The sequence below is a fragment of the Suncus etruscus genome, chromosome 1 (assembly GCF_024139225.1).
Source record: "Suncus etruscus isolate mSunEtr1 chromosome 1, mSunEtr1.pri.cur, whole genome shotgun sequence".
Lineage (NCBI taxonomy): Eukaryota > Metazoa > Chordata > Mammalia > Eulipotyphla > Soricidae > Suncus > Suncus etruscus.
In genome coordinates, this window is record NC_064848.1 from 84,675,780 (window position 1) to 84,690,455 (window position 14,676).

Consider the following 14,676-nt stretch of genomic DNA (forward strand, 5'->3'; position numbering starts at 1 on the left):
CACTGTATGGAAAAAGTAAAAAAGAGAAAATGGAAAACAAAGTTAGAGAACAAGTTTTAAAAAGACAGATAAGATTAAAGAGAAAAGAAAAAGCATTCTGTTAAATAATAAAAATAAGAATGTGATGAGTTGTGAAATGTTAATACAAAGAAAAGTGATGGGACAGACTAGCAACAGCAGAATTGTAAAAGCAAAAATTTAATAGCAATGTAAAGAACAAATAAATCAAATTATCTTTTAGTATTTAGAAATGTATAGTTGTGTCTCAAATATTCATCCATTTATCCGTAACAAATTCAAGCCTAAACTAAAAATCACTAAATTATATTCATTTAAATCACTGGTATAGATTAATTAGTTTTCAATAAATATAGTGAGTAGATCTTATAGAAATTGAATAGTCTAAAATGTTCATTAACTACCCAATTGTCTATTCTCTCAGAACTAAAATATACCAAATTTCAACACATCAGAAATTTCAGCTTTGCTTTATTAAAAATTTCTACACTAAAACTGTGGTTAAGCATAAATTACTTTAGTAAGAAATTAGCATATACATAGCAGCAATGGGGATCTAAGGAAGATATATTGACTGGAGATTTGTTAAAAATTCTAGAGAAAGGGGGCCGGAGAGATAGCATGGAGGTAAGGAGTTTGCCTTGCATGCAGAAGGGCGATGGTTCAAATCCCGACATCCCATATGGTCCTCGAGCCTCTCAAGAGTGATTTCTTTTTTTTTTTTTTAATTTTATTTTTTTTTTAAACTTTTTTTTTTTTGGTTTTGGGTTACACCCGGCAGCACTCAGGGGTTACTCTTGGCTCTATGCTCAGAAATCACCCCTGGCAAGCACAGGGAACCATATGGGATGCCGGGATTCGAACTACCGTCCTTCTGCATGAAAGGCAAACGCTTTACCTCCGCGCTATCTCTCCGGCCCCTCAAGAGTGATTTCTGAGCATAGAGTCAGGAGTAACCCTGAGCGCTGCCAAGTGTGACCCAAAAACCAAAAAAAAAAAATTTTTTTCAAGAAAAAAAAGAGGCAAGATAGGCCTGATTTTTGACTATGGGACATATAGAAATGTAATAAGCTTCCTGAAAACAAAAAACTCTAAATCATGTAACTTAATACCAAGTTATAAAAACCTTCATAAAATTCAGCTAAATAAAGATCTGTCTCTTCTCATTCAGAATAAACTGTATTCAATTGTTTGCCTTCATATCTCCTAAGAGAAAGTTACAACTAAATTCTGCATATTGTTAATAACATGATGTCCAGGGCCTGGGGAGATAGCTCAAAGGGCTGAGTGTGATCCCAAAGAGCATTGATTGCTTAGTATCACCAGCGAGGATTCCCTAGCAGTCATGGGAGCATTCCTCCAACAGCACCACCATGCATAGCCCCAAATCCCCGTAAAACCAATAACAATAAAATAAACTATATCATTATGCAACATACAAACTTATTCAACTGCAAATTCAAATGTTTTGAATAATCACCATGCAAATCTCTACTTTTCCTTAGATATGAAACTAAAACTCATTGATCTGAAATGTAATAAATAATATCGTATTTTGCGTATGAACATTTACAGCAAAAACTATGGTACTGGCCATGCCGTAAAGAATGAATCAAGGTTATACTTGGGAGCTTTCAAAAGAACTTACCTTTTGGTAATTCTTCTGTCCCCACATATTTCAACAATAAACTGATTCTTTTTTTAATGCAATTTTTTTTAATTTACTATGGGCTTGCTGATAATATTTGGGAGTCCTCTTTCACAACCTGGAAATCTGTATATTTCCAACTGCACCAAGATCAACACCAAGATTCTAGTGTGGGTCCCTGCTATGCTGATACCCATCACTCCCCACTCCTTTTCCAGGGGAAAGATTTCTCAAAATCTAAGAGGGTATTTTTGGTAGTGTGTTGCTAGCTCCTTTTACTTTTAATAAATTATCAGTTTTAAAACCACACAAAGATTAAAAAGGGAGTTAACTTGTTCGACACTTTTCAAGAGTCAATTTGCCCTGCAGTTTCCACAACGGCCATGATGGCTCACCCAAAGACCAAAAAGAAAAAAAAAAAAAAGTAGGGTATTACCACTCCTCAAAGTAAGCTTACTCAATGATCATTTACTCCTGCGAGTGAACCACTAATTTTACCCTTTTCTGAACCGAAACACTGGCAGAGTTTAGTTACACCAGTTATTAAAATAACGAAACTTTTGCACACAAGCAGGAAATGATCAACTGAGCAAGGTAAAGTGAAAAGAGTTTTCAATCATGCTGACCGAGAGGCTTCAATCAAACAAGTTTCTTAGTGACTTAATTTGATACGGGATTTCACATCCCAAACAGAAAAATCAATCGAGACTGGTCTTCTGTCTAGAAGCGAGATGTTCTGAGTGAACCCAATCCACCAATATATTTTCATGTCGTGGAACTAGGACGCATGAAAGAAATACTGGGCAAGCGATTCCTCTGCAGAGCAAGAGAAACGAATCCTTCACAAGCCAAACATGTGCAAGGCTTTGCTTTTTCAAAGATGAAGCCAGCTCCTTCTAGGTAGTCTTAGAACCAAAAGGTTTACTGGAAATCCTGCCGTCGGAAGCATGCAAACAAACAAAACAAAACAAGAAAAAAAAACAAAAAACCCTGAAGGGTATATAAGAAACAAGTCAATGGATTTATTTGCAGATTGCAACTAGACCAGACATTAAAAAATAAATGAATAAAAATCCTGCACCTATCTACCTCGACCTTCGATGAAGACCGCTCCAACCCGGGTCCTGTCTGCCTTTCATGCTGAAAATATCAGTCTCTCAGCGGGGACTCGTGCAAAGTGTCTAAACTACTCCCGGGCTTCCGGAGCAAGACCGGCTCAGAATCTTCTACCTTTCCAGGGCGGCCGGCCGAAAAGACCTCGTTCACTTCCCCTTACCGAAGCCCCGATTTGCATATACTTGCATACGGGGCGGGGCCAGCGCCGGCCGAGCACCTCACGGGTGGGACGCCGGGGTGGCCACGCCCACGACCCCCTACTTCCCCCCCCCTCGGGAGGGCGGCCGAAAACCGGCCCGCGGAGCCTTGCCCGGGCCGGGGCCGGGGCCGGGGCCGCGGCCGCGCGCCGAGACCCCACACGCACCTCCGCGGGGCCGCTCGCGCGCGAGTCGCGCCCGGGCAAGTCCGGACCCGCGAGAGCCCGGCGGGGCCGCCGCGCCTCGCCGGTAAACAGCACAGCAACTCCCCGAGCGGGAGGAAGGGAGGGAGGAGGACGCCCCGAGCGCCGCCTCCGCCTCCCCCGGGCCGGGCCGCGCCGCGCCGCGCCGCGCCGCGCACCATTTTCTGAGAGGAAGTGTCTGTCGGCAGCGCCCGGCCGGCTCGAGCACGCTCGGCCGGCCGGGCGGAAGGCGGACCCCGGCGCTCGCCTCCGCGCCTCTGGCCGGGCGACGCTGCGAAGGGGCGCGCGGGCGGCCGGGCGGGAGAGCCGGGGCGGCGAGGTCCGCCGCGATCGGGAGGGCTCCCCGAGGGAGGAGGCGCCCGGAAGCAGGCGCCGGCCGTCGGGCTCGCTCGCTCGGCCTCTCGCGGCCCCCGGGTCGAGCTCCGGCCCCGACGCGTCGGCGCTGAGTCGCACGCCGCCCGGAGCACTTACCCATCCATGGCCCAGACGGAGCCGCGCGCCGAGGGGAGGGGGCACGGACGGGCGGACGGACGGACGGCGAGGAGCGCGGCGCGGCGCAGCGAGCGAAGCGGCGTTGGCGGCGGCAGCGGCGGCGGTTGGGCGGCTCCGCGCACAGCGGGCAAGCGGCGCTCCCCAGCCCCGGCCGGTCCGCGGAGGAAGGACAGTGGGAAACTGGGGCGGAGACCTGCGACGCTCCCGCCACCGCCGCGCCCCCGCCCGCCCCCGCTCCCGCCCCAGCCCCAGCCCGCACGCGCGGCCCCGCCCCGCCGTCCACGCCCTCCCCAGGCCGCGCCCCCGCCATCCGCGGGCTCCCTCGGGTCACGGCGCCGGCGCCCGCCTCTTGGCCACGCCCCCGCGTCGACGTCCGCCTCTTGGCCACGCCCCCTGAATTCGGCAACCGTCCCTGGGCCACGCCCTCCAGATCGACGCTCTTCCTTAGGCCGCTCCCCCTGGCGTCGACGCCCTTCCCCTAGGCCCCGCCCACAGCGCTCTCCGGCGCGGCTCCCGGGCGCCCTCTTCCTGCCGGGGGTCCTAAGCTCCGCCCCCGGTTCCCCTCTCGAGGCCGCGCGCGCCCCGCCCTCCCCCGCCTCCTTCCTTCCTGCCGCCGCGGGAGCGCGCGCCTTGTGCTCCGCGTGTCGCCGCCCCTCCCCGCCCGCCGCCTCGCCCGCTCCGCCGGTCTTCCGGGTTCTCCGCCTAAAGGTGGCCTGACCTGGACGCCTCCCTCTGCCGGCGGGCGCAGGGTGGGGACTCGCCGCCCCAGAGTGAGGAGGAGTGGCACGGCGCGGCACGGCGCGGCCGGCCCGGACGGAGCACGCTTCCCCGAGGACGGTCGCCCGGGTTGGGCGACCCGTCGGCTGCGCAGCGGAGGTCCTTAGGTGCAGTCGGCCTGAAGTTGGGAGAGGGGGCAGAGACCGACCGCTCCCCAGTTTGACAACCCTGCAGATGCGCAGACAGTCGCGCTAGTTTGGTGGGCGCTGTTCGGCCCCACCTTCCAGGATCAAAGCACGGGAAACCGTCCGTCCTGGCCCCGCTTGAGTAGCCACAGCGTCTTATTGCAGCTTCGTGTATTCGTTCCTCCACTAAGCAGAAACACCCGAGGGAGAGATGAGCGCTCTTTTTCTGGCGAAAACTTGGCTAAGTGATGAGTCCACAGTTTCACCGCTTCGGAAGCGTCCGCCACCCAAGCAAAAGTTTTGCCACCAGGGCCTTCCTTTCTTTCCTCTCGTCTGGGCAAACACGCAAACGAGAGCAGAGATTTATAGATCTTCGCATAAGGCAACTTGCTTGCTTTATTACCCCCCCCCCACACACACACACACACATTTATATACGAGAGAAATTTTGAGGTTAATTTTTTTTCCCTCAATTTATATATCCTCAAAACGTGGACCAGAAAACTTTCCTAAATTAAAAAAAAAAGTCATTGTGGATTACAAAGATATTAATGACTGGGTTTCAGGCATAAATATTCTAACACCAATTCCACCACCTGAGTCTATTTCCCTCCACCAAGGCTCCCCTCCCCGCCAGCCTGCCCTTGGACGGGCACTTTGAAAATAACTTGGGGGGCCCCGGAGAGATAGCACAGCAGCGTTTGCCTTGCAAGCAGCCGATCCAACACCAAAGGTGGTTGGTTCGAATCCCGGTGTCCCATGTGGTCCCCCGTGCCTGCCAGGAGCTATTTCTGAGCAGACAGCCAGGAGTGACCCCTGAGCACCGCCGGGTGTGGCCCAAAAACCAAAAAAAAAAAAAAAAAAAAAAGAAAGAAAATAACTTGGGGACACTGTGACTGATCGTTTCATTGGCTCCACCTAATTCTTAACCTCAGTTGAAAGACCGGGCTACTCCCCATTCTCAAGTACCTCCTTTGAAAAGCAAGTAATGAGAAGCACCATCCTCTGTCCTTGCTTAATTCCTGTCTTTAAAGAGTTAGGGGATCCCTGCAGAAGGATTGCCTTCGAATGGCCCACCGGGCTTTAATCTTCCGCATCCCATATGGTCCCCTGAGCGCCACCAGAAATGATTCCTGTTTGCTGAGTCAAGGGTAACACCTGAACACTGCCAGATGTGGCCCAAAAACAAAAGTTTTAATTTAAAAAATAAAGGATTGAGTGCTAGCAAATAGATTTAAATAATCTATTCAGGGGGCGGGAGTGATTGCATGGAGGTAATGTGTTTGCCTTGCGTGGGAAGGACAGTGGTTCAAATCCCCGGCATCCCGTATGGTCCCCTGAGCCTGCCAGGAGCGATTTCTGAGTGTAGAGCCAGGAATAATCCCTGAGTGCTGCCGGGTGTGACTCAAAATCTAAAATATATATATTTTATATATTATATATAATTATTAACATATTAATAACATATTAAAATTATATATGTTTTATATATGTAAAATATATATTCAGCCCATCATTTGTCTATTTTTTAGCTTACTCTATGCTAGGTCCTGTAGGGGCACCTAAGAAAATCTGATTCCAGCCTTCACTGAGTGTTACTGTATTTATTTGGGGAGTAGAAAATTATTTTGGGGGCTGGAGTGGTAGCACAGCAGTAGGACTTTTGCCTTGCAAGCTGCTGACCCAGGACTTATCAGGGTTTGATCCCTGGCATCCCATATGGTCCCCCAAGCCTGCTGGGAGCAAATCCTGACCGCAGAGCCAGGAGTTACCCCTGAGCACCGCCAGGTGTGGGCCAAAAACCAAAAAGAAAAAATGATTTTTAAATAGCTCAGGTAATTCATCGAGGCCATTTTTATTTATTTTCAGGGTTTTATTTTTTTGTAGTTGGAAGTAGCATGGTTACAATGATGTTAACACATGTTTTTTTTACATATATGGTTACTATACTTTTACCATCTGCAATAGTGAGATTGTTACCTCACTTCCTCTTTCCAAAATGACATGAATTTTCTTTTTCTTTGCCTTTTTTTTTTCTTTTTATGGGGGAGAGCATACCTTGTAGTGCTCAGCGGATCCCCTTGTGATGCTTAAGGACCTAGGGTGCATGAATCCAACCTGGTTACCTGCAAGGACCACAACATCTCTCTGCTCATGATAGATAGATAGATAGATAGATAGATAGATAGATAGATAGATAGATAGATAGATAGATAGATAGATAGATAGATAGATAGATAGATAGATAGATAGATAGATAGATAGATAGATAGATATGGTTTTTCGGCCACACCCGGTGACGCTCAGGGGTTACTCCTGGCATGCGCTCAGAAATCACTTCTGACTTGGGGGACCATATGGGACGCCGGGGGATCCAACCGAGGTCCGTCCTAGGCTAGCGCGCAAGTCAGACACCGCTTAGCGTCACCACTCCGGCCCCATGCTCCTTTATTTTTTTTTAATGTAAAATAAAATAATTATGCTAGGTTACTAGTAAACATGTCAAAAAGATAAATTGAAATCTTTTTTTTTTTTTTGGTTTTTTGGGCCACACCCGGTGACGCTTGTTGGGGACTGACTTGTTTGAGGCCATTTTGCTATTCTTTCTGCCATAATCCAGCCTTTCACCTAAAGGCTACATGCAGTCTTGCTGTAAGTTCTTGGGCCAAAGAGAAAGGAAAATGCAGCTGCAAAGTATAATTAATCTTTTAGCCCGGAGGAGAGCAACACAGCCCAGTACCATTCCCAGAAAAGAGGCCTTACTCCCTTAACCATATCCCTGAGTTTACAAGACATTCATTATTGTGTATATGCTACATTGTCTGTTCAAGATCACTGAGGCAAGCACATCTTGCACCACCTCCTGATAGTCAAGCAATTAGGAATGCAGCTAGAAGGTCACAAGATGTTTCCATGGATACTGCAAGAAGTATTGCCCACTTGCCTTATTTGGAATAATGAAGTAATTTTCATGCCAAAAGTGTGATTGACATCACCCTTGTACTGCCCCCTTCTCCTTCTCTATATAAGAAGGAGCTGTAGCCAAATAAAGTTGCCCTTGAACAGTGAGACGCTGCCTTGGGTCTTTATTATTAACCTCTTTCAGATTTTTTACAGGTGTGGTTGCTCTTCTACTCAGCAAAATAGGAGTGCGGTTGTCTGAGAAGCCTTTCCAGCTAATTCCTGCTGGCCGGGTCCCCCCTGGGGGGGCTTCAGGACACCGCATTTTGGCGCCCAACGCTGGGCTCGAAGACCACCGCCACACTCCGAACGACTACGGGTCGGCGAGTCCGGAGCTGTTTCGTAAATCGCAGGATATACCCCATCCGGGTAGGCGTTGAAACGAGTTAGCCTTAATCAAATATTTAAACTGCAGTTTTTTCAGTCGTTCTGATCACCGCCCCTGATTGGCTCTTGGGGCTTCGCCCGTTGGCTTCACTTCCATGGGTGTTTCATTGAGTACTGAACTTAAATTCATTATTGATATTCAGTCTGAGTTGAAAGCCAGACATGTAGAGGTTACCAAAAAGAATATTTGTAATTTTCTTATGTTTATTCATAATGTATGTCATTGGTTTATTATTACCTGTCCAGAAATTGTTGCGTCCACTTGGGACAAAGTAGGACATGAAATGAGTGATTATTTTGTAAATAATGATGATTCACAAAAGGAAAAAATTATGTTCCAATATTGGAGCCTGTTAAGAGATATCATTGTAACTGAAAATGCCGGAACCGCCAAAGACATCATCCATGCCGTTGAATCTCATGTACAACAAGTCTCCCGTGAGTGTTCCAGGACTCCCTCTCGTTCTAATTCTGTCTCTCATCTCCCTTCTCCCTCTGAGAATACTTCCCCTTGTCCTCCCTCCACCACTGATTCTTCTACCTTTGTCTCCAAAGTAACTAATGCTCTTAAAGATCTCTCTAATGCTTCTCATTTATATCCCTCCCTTACTTCTGTCCATGCTTCTGCTCTATGCACCCAGACCCCTACAGAAGAGGCCGCTGCACCCTCTGTGCAAAATCCTAAACAGCCCTTCACTTCCCTAGCCTCAGCTCCGTCCCTGTTCCACCAAAACCTTTACTCCCCTCACCACCCTCCCCTCCTTAGCCAGCAATTGCAACAATACAAAGCCTTTAATTGGAAAAGCCTCAAAGAGCCGTTTCAAGCCGTAACCTCCTATGGCCCCCAAGCCCCTTACACGCTCTCCTGCTTAGAATCTAAAAGCTGAACTCTTTGTCTCTTGAGAAGTTAACTTTTTTTTTTTTTTCATTGCAAAGCCCCTGCAAATAGGCAGGAATCCTAATCTCTAAGCTCTTATAGCTGGCCTCGCCTCTTTTCATACCTTAAAGGTACAGCACACACTTTCCAGGTCCCAGCTTGCCAACATGGCTCTTGCTGCCCTCTGTGCCTGGAAGTCGCTCCCCAGAGCTGGCATTCCAGCAGCTCCCCCACACCGGCAACAAACTGTTGCTGCTTTCTCCTTTCCCCCCCCCCCCTTTTTCTGACTTGAGTTCCCAACTCACCACAATTACATCCATGGTCTCTCACCTCTCTAACAAACTTGATAATGCTCTTGGCTCAAAAACCAGCGCTACCTTTCCTGTCTTTCTCCCTAATGGAGAAAGTCTTCCCCCGCCTGCTCAGCAGCCTCCACCGCGGAGAACGCTCAGTCCCTAACCATAGCAGATTCCCTCCTCTCACCGCTCCCCCTCTTAAAGCTATAGAAATGAAACTACTTGGCAAAATTGAAAATCTTAAACAAATCTTAAGCCTTCAAAAACAGGCTGCTTCTCTTAATTCACAGGTTTCTGCCTTTCAGGCGTTCCCCCCGCCCTCCTAAATCTATAGTTGTCTGTCCTCTGCCCACTGAATTCCACGGCCAAGCCCCCCCTCTTGAGAACTCAAAGAGACAAACTAATGAAAGTGAGGCTAAGTGCCATAAAACAGAAACTGCTGCAGTGCCTACAAAAAATTCTAAGGGCACAGTGAGCAGGATAATTACAAAGTATCATCTGCTAAGCCATAAAACCTTGCGATATCTACACTTTGCTGTTAAAACTTCTGAGCCTAATGTACCCTTTACTTTGCTCAAACCAGCCCTCAGCCTCCTTCAGCCTCTTTCCTGCCAGCCTTGGGAAACAGCCAGCTCAAACCCTGCCACTCCCACTTTAAGCCTTCCAATTCACCTTGAAATACCCAATCTTTGTTATTCAAAAGAAATCTGAAAAGTAGCATCTCTTGCATATTCTCAAATCAATTAATAAAACCATGATTCTCATGGTGCTTTTGCAACCCAGACTCCCCTCTTCGGTTGCCATTCCCTCTAATTCCAATAAATTAGTAATTAATCTTAAAAGATTGCTTTTTTTTTTATATATCATTACACCCTGCTAACTGTAAATAATTTGCCTCTAACCTTCCTGCTGTTAACTGTGCTAGCCCCTCCCCAAGTTATCAGTGAAAAACTCTGCTTCACCTTGTCAGCCCTACACTTCGTCAAATATGTGTTATTAGGTTTAGTGCATTAAGTAGTGTAAAGTAATTATTAAAACATTAAAAAGCAACAGAAAGATAAAGGCAATAAATTTTTTTTCATGCCTCTCAGAAAATTTTAAAGCAAGGTCATGATTCTGTCACTTTACAGATAACAAAATGTTGGTAAAAGAAAAACTTCTTTGTGTTTTAAAATCCAAACGAACACAAAAGTGTTAAAATTAAGTCTTATATTTCTATTAAAAGTTTTATTTTAATTTTAAAGTATTTACAAAATTATGTAAAAAATAATGTGGTTAGCCTTTTTAAACAATATAGTTAATTTAATGCACAGTAAACACCTAAGTATGCTTTATAGTACCCTTAGTTTTAACTTTGTGCTACAGCAATGGTTGTTCTTTATTTCTGCATTGAAAGAACTATTATTTTAAATGCATTCAAAATATCAGCACATTATACAAATCTGTATATTTGTGTCGCAGTGAAAAAATAATATAAATGAAAAAATATATTATATATAATTTTATAAGTAATATATAAAAGTAACTAAACTTTATAAGCAAATTAACTAGTATTAAATATAATTTTAGTCTTAAGTTCTAAGTGTGTAAATGTATCAGATGTCTTTAACTATATTTTATAATAATCTAAGCATTTAGTTAATTTAGTATATAATATTTTTTACAAATTATTCACTTAAAGTCTTCATAGTAAAAACAGTTGTTTGTATTTTTAAAATCAGTTTTTATACCTTTAATAATCATAGTTCATGCTATTGTGTTTAATCATAAAAATTTTAACACTTTATTGCAGCTGTCTTACTATTCTACTGCAAAACCAATTTAAAGAAAACCTATTCATTTACAGCAAATGATTTCATACTTCAGAGTGAAGACTCCTTCTACAGTGCTCATTAACCATTTTACTTAATGTTTTAAACTTCAAATTAAAATTGTTTTAAAAATGTTTTGTGTTAAATCTAAACCTTAAAATTTATTTTCAGCAAAGTTCCACTCCATCTACATTAAGTACTTCTCAAAACTAAAAAGTTTTTCTACAAAAATTTTTTTTCTTCTCACAAACATGCTAGCTAAATATTTAAAAGCGCTTGTCAATTTTTTATAAATAAGTCTTAAATCAATCCTTTTGTCTGTTTATGTGTCTGTTGTGATGAATGAAAGTGGCCACAAGTGTAAAATGTTGTGTTTAGTGTTGTTTTGTTTTGTCTGTTTATTTGTTATCTCTACATTTTATAATAATACAATTTTTAAAGCCTTATCCATTTTTCAAATTTCAATTAATTTTTTCAACCTGGTTCAGTCTGGTCAGTTCACAAACTGGCATCTTGCAACTAAAAATCATGTGTTAAAAATTATGTATTAAGCTAGCTTTGTCCTTCTAAGAACATGGCGGAAAGTGTGAGGGATGGCAAACCCCAAATTTCTCAATGGCCATCGGGGATAACTTTTCCCTGGAGAATTTCTGGACTTTGCAGTCACCCGGCTTTCCTGTTATGTGTAAGTTCAGGCCTATAGAATATGTATTTATGGCTAAAAAATATAGCATCCAGCTTTAACATAATAACTAAAAGTTTAAGAAAAATCCTTTATATTCAGTTAAAAAAATTTTTTTTTAATTAGCAATTGTTAATTATAAATTTTCTTTTATGCCAAAGTCTAACAGAGGTCAAATAACATTCCCGTGGTATTCAAAAATAACTAGTGTAATGTAAATTGCTAATGTTTTCTGCAAATTCTTAATTTTTATATGAAGTAACCATTTTGCCTCCTGCCAAGCTGTTTACTTATAAACCTCCTGCTAGCCGCCATTCCTGCAAACCTGTTTCTAACTGACTCCACCTTTGACAATGCTGAATTGAGCACTCTGCCTAGCTGCCTTGATGCCCACCATTGCCACCAACAACCTCCATTGCAAACAAGTCACGGTCGTGGAACTTTGCTTACTCAAACCATATATGTGCCCCCCTGTTCAACAATCAGACATTTGCAATCAAACCATTATTGTTAACAACTCTTCCATCTTCATTGAAGCCCCCAACTCCACTTATTTTGTTTGCTCCACTAAATTTTCTCCCCATATTGTTACTGAAATGTTTCTTGCTTATCATGATTATTATGTTTTAGCTTTGTTAATGCCTAAAATAACCATCAAACCTGTTGGTCCGGTTTCCACCTTGAACCTCATCCTGCAAATGGTCAATGCCTCTGCCCAAGCGCTCTCCAACACCAGCTATAAACACTGTTCAATCTGCAATTCACCAGTTTCGCCGTTTTATGAAAGCATCACAACGTTTAAACCTCCTATCTACACCAATGACTCTAAACTTCTTCTCTGGAAAGTTCAGCCTCAACGTCATTAACTCACTATTGGGCAAGTTGTAAGCTACGGACTCTGCCTTCTAGCCCATCCTTCTCCTCTCAAGTTATTTTAAATATTATAAATGCCTCTGCTCTAGCCCTCACAGACCCATATTATGATAGTTCTTCAAAATCGTCGTGCTCTATATTTTGCCCTTATGTAAGAGGGGGGAGTCTGTGTAGCCCTTAAGGAACAATGTTGTATTTTCAAAGACAAAACTGGATTAGTTAGAGACAGCGTTCAACATATTGGTGATGGTATAAAAGATTTTCAAAAACATTTCGATGAAGAACAAGGTTGGTAACAGGGTTGGTTTTTCTCTTCTCCTTGGATACATACATTACTGTCCACTATTTTGGGCCCTCTTATTAGCCTCATGCTGCTCCTTTCCTTTGACCCATGGGCTTTCCGCAAACTTACTGCCCTTGTTAAAAACCAAGTAAATGAGACGGCAAAAACCTCTGTTCAAGTTCACTACCAACAGTTAACCCAACGTGACTCCTGTGAAAACTTGGCTATTGTCACCAAGCCGCCCTTCCAGCCACTAAGTTTTCAGGAGATAAAGCGCATAGCTAACAAACGGAGCTCGCTCCGGTACTTGTGCTCTCGGCTGTGGAGATACCTACGACGGGATTAGCAAGGTCCCAGTTAGGACACGGCCCTAAAAGGCTACAACACATAATTCGGATCTCTGTGCACACCCACAGCGCCTGTAGCCATCTTTTAAATGCAGCTTTGGCCGTGTCCGACCTGGTCAAACCTTGTAGCCTAAGACACGGTTCTTCCACCCGCTCACGACTTTCCTTCTTTTATTAGAAGAGAAAGGGGGAGATGTTGGGGACTGACTTGTTTGAGGCCATTTTGCTATTCTTTCTGCCATAATCCAGCCTTTCACCTAAAGGCTACATGCAGTCTTGCTGTAAGTTCTTGGGCCAAAGAGAAAGGAAAATGCAGCTGCAAAGTATAATTAATCTTTTAGCCCGGAGGAGAGCAACACAGCCCAGTACCATTCCCAGAAAAGAGGCCTTACTCCCTTAACCATATCCCTGAGTTTACAAGACATTCATTATTGTGTATATGCTACATTGTCTGTTCAAGATCACTGAGGCAAGCACATCTTGCACCACCTCCTGATAGTCAAGCAATTAGGAATGCAGCTAGAAGGTCACAAGATGTTTCCATGGATACTGCAAGAAGTATTGCCCACTTGCCTTATTTGGAATAATGAAGTAATTTTCATGCCAAAAGTGTGATTGACATCACCCTTGTACTGCCCCCTTCTCCTTCTCTATATAAGAAGGAGCTGTAGCCAAATAAAGTTGCCCTTGAACAGTGAGACGCTGCCTTGGGTCTTTATTATTAACCTCTTTCAGATTTTTTACAGGTGTGGTTGCTCTTCTACTCAGCAAAATAGGAGTGCGGTTGTCTGAGAAGCCTTTCCAGCTAATTCCTGCTGGCCGGGTCCCCCCTGGGGGGGCTTCAGGACACCGCAGACGCTCAGGGGTTACTCCTGGCTATGCGCTCAGAAGTCGCTCCTGGCTTGGGGGACCATATGGGACGCCGGGGGATCGAACCGCGGTCCGTCCTAGGCTAGTGCAGGTAAGGCAGGCACCTTACCTTTAGCGCCACCGCCCGGCCCCTAAATTGAAATCTTGCTATTTGAGGAGAAATTTTCTTGTTATTTGGAGACCATACCCAATTGCTCAGGGCTTACTGTTGGCTCTGCTCAAGGATCACTCCTAGTTGGGCTCAGAAGACCATCTGGAGTATCAGGGATCAGATTCGGGTCAGCATCACGAAAAGCAAGCGCCCTATCTATAGCTGGATTATTGCTCTGACTCCTCCTTACTTACTAATGGGGAGATTTTCAGACACTGCTCAGGGAGTCCAGGGGTAATTTCCCAATTTTCTCCTTTTGTGTCCACCTGAATACATTGAGTTGCCATGGCCTTGCCTACCTGGTAGATGCTGGAGCCCTTCAGGGTTACACTCAGAAGTTCTGGTGGGGCCAGAATGACAGCATGGAGGTAAGGCATTTGTCTTTCATGCAGAAGGTCGGTGGTTCGAATCCCGGCATCCCATATGGTCCCCCGAGCCTGCCAGGAGCGATTTCTGAGCATGGAGACACGAGTAACCCCTGAGCACTGCCGGGTAAGAACCAAAAAAAAAAAAAAAAAAGTTCTGGGATATTATGCAGTGTAAAACTTGGTCTCAGCACATA

At 44.8% G+C, this 14,676-nt stretch overlaps 1 non-coding gene across 1 annotated transcript; it reads left to right on the forward strand.

Moving 5' to 3' along the window:
- The first annotated feature begins 10,402 nt into the window (after nucleotides 1–10,402).
- Nucleotides 10,403–10,532, forward strand: LOC126030872 (small nucleolar RNA SNORA22). The gene has a single exon (XR_007503198.1). It is a non-coding gene; the product is annotated as a small nucleolar RNA SNORA22 (small nucleolar RNA).
- The last annotated feature ends 4,144 nt before the right edge of the window (nucleotides 10,533–14,676 follow it).